This window comes from Chondrus crispus, genomic scaffold, assembly GCF_000350225.1.
Source record: "Chondrus crispus Stackhouse genomic scaffold, scaffold_195, whole genome shotgun sequence".
NCBI classification, from domain to species: Eukaryota; Rhodophyta; class Florideophyceae; order Gigartinales; family Gigartinaceae; genus Chondrus; species Chondrus crispus.
Genome location: NW_005179068.1, coordinates 121,215 through 123,886, shown reverse-complemented (window position 1 = coordinate 123,886; position 2,672 = coordinate 121,215).

Below are 2,672 nucleotides of genomic sequence, written 5' to 3'. Positions count from 1 at the left end.
CAGGAAAAGTGTTACTAATTTATGATGGGTATCGTGCGCACCTGTCGTTGGATGTATTGGAAGTATTACTTAAGGGAAATGTTGTGGTTTATGCGCTACCCGCTCATACATCGGGAAAGACTCAGACTTTGGATGTTGTTCAGTTTGCGGCCTTGAAAGCTGCCCTCAGCCGCGTGGTCAGTGATACTGCCCAAACTGCGACTTACAAAGCATGGGATGTTTTTGATGTGTGTGCTCTGTTGCGCAAAGCGTATTTGCAGTCACTCACCTTTAAAAATATTACTGCTCCGTTTAAGTGTTGTGGGATATGGCCGTTGGAAGCTATGAAATTGCTGAGCGTTCCGCATCCGAGCGATGATACGCAGACTGAAGAACTGTGCTCTGTACGTGAACTGGTACAACTTCTTGAGGAACGCCGTTCGGCTTTGCGGAACAGGATACTTGGAGATACGGCTACAGTAGCTCAAAGCGGCTTTGTCGATACGACCAATGGCTGGGTCATGACGGCTCCGCATGTCATGGACTTGGTGCGCAGGAAACAGGTGGCCACACTACGTAAGCTGGGATCTGCGGCGCGCCGCGCAGAGGCGCGGCAAGAGACAGAAGCACGTAGTCAGGCGTTAGCAGCTTTGTTCTCGAAACAAGTCCGATCGGACAGATTGAGACGTTGTGCGAGGGTAGCAAGGCTACCAGAGGCCCAGTTTGTAGCTGGCGTGCGCAGTATGGCGGAGCGAAGGGCAGCCGCTAAAGCTGCTCGCCAGAAATCGAGATGTTGACATCCCCTTCTTCGTCAGAGATGAAGTGTCTGGGACATGAGATGATGAAATTTTTGATGGCTGGGTTGTGACGTGGCGCAGTCCTAAAAATCAGAAAATGAGGTTTTTTGGGCCAAATTTCTCATTCTGTTCGATCTTTAGCAACATTTGGCCTTTGCCGTTTTTCAGTCGCGCTGGCATCGCTTTTAGGCGCGGTGCAAAAACGGGTACGTGTTTGGCACCCGTTGTCTGAATCAACATAGAAGACACAACGAGCTCCTCATTGATGTAAAAATCATTCGAATCAGAGGTATATAACGTACAGAAGGGTGCATCATATCGAAATCGTTCGAAAATTGGCGCACCCCCCTTAGTGGGATAGGATATGTTGGGGTAGCATGCAGCGATCATCTTTGTGCTATTGTTGTTGTGTGCCTTATCATATTGTTGAAGTGACATGCCTGGGGCGTAGTTGCACTGTTCTGCCTCTTGTTTAACGTATTCATGGTCAGAGGCGTCGGCGGTGTCAAGATGGGTTATGATCTTCGTAAGGAGCTCATATGGGGTGGGGTCATCCGAGGGGGTCAGAATACGGTTGAGTATGTCCGATGGAACAGATGAAAGTATCATTCCCAAGATAGAGTGCTTCTTATTTTGATATGATATGAGGGCGTTGGCGTCAGAGGGAGTAGGGCGGTTTCCTGTGATGTCCTGGGATGATTCGGTTATGTAGGCGGCAGAGCGTAGAGCTAGAATCCAGGGGCCGTAGTTGGCAAGATGCAGCTCCGGCATGTCCTGCTTGTCCATACCAGATAGTGACGGGGTTGTTGGGGTGGGGCAGTTGGTCGAAGAAGATTGAAGATGTGTGACAGGGGTCAACTGGGGAGCCGCTTGGGGATCGGCGGCGGGGCCGAGTGGGAAGCGTCTTGGGGATCGGCAGCGCGGTCCGAGTGGGAAGCGGCTTGGTGATCGGCGGCGGGGGACGAGTAGGAAGCGGTAGGGGAGGCTGCTGGTATGTACGTGAGGGCTCGATGATACGGTTCGCGGGTGAGCCTTCTGGGTTGGAGCGGCCGATCCGTTTTGGAAAAGGGTGGGTGGGCGGAGGGTAGCGGTTGTTAGATCGTGTGCGTGGTGCGGGTGGTAGCCATAACCTGTCGAAACGGGAGACTCATGTCTCTCACTTTTATGTCGCCGTACTATTTTGGTCATGTTTATACTGCGCTACATGCGCTGTAATGCGGTGACATATGTGCGATCTGTCACTCCGCCTATATAGAGCGGGCCGCAGAAGGGAGGGGGTAACTGGACCGATTTTTTGCAGTGTTCATTAAGGTTTCTAACTAATTGGTTAAGTTCGGTACCTGCCTCCTTCACCGTCGACCATTATCTAGTCTTTTCACTATCTGCACTGTATCATACACATCCACCCTACTCTTTTTTCTTTTCGCTATGTTTTGTTTGTTTCTAACACGCTCTATTGCAGTTCCCGGCCGGACCGCCAAGGCTTATTCTTTTAGCTCACGCAATTCGGAGTTAACCCTTCCGCTAGGACCCTGTCTCTACCAGCGACTCTGATTCCATCTACCATTATTACGAACAAAACGCCTCGAGCATCCCGGAGGTGACTGGACTTACTACATTCTCTTACGAAGTTACAAAGGCCCTCGATAGTGAGTGTTTCCGCCGCACTATAGTCCCCTACCCCTCTATCATAACCGTGTACGCATGTATCTTCCTTTCCATTCGTTTTTCTCTTTGTACTTGTTAACCAATTAATGAGCTCCGTTCTTACGGTTCTATTGCACTTGTTAAGAACAAAATGCCGCTCCTGCCTACTCGCGCAAACAGGATTCAAGAGAAACTGTTCGTTATGTCCCTTGTAATGTCCGCGTGTTTCTCCTCGAATGATCCTTGTTC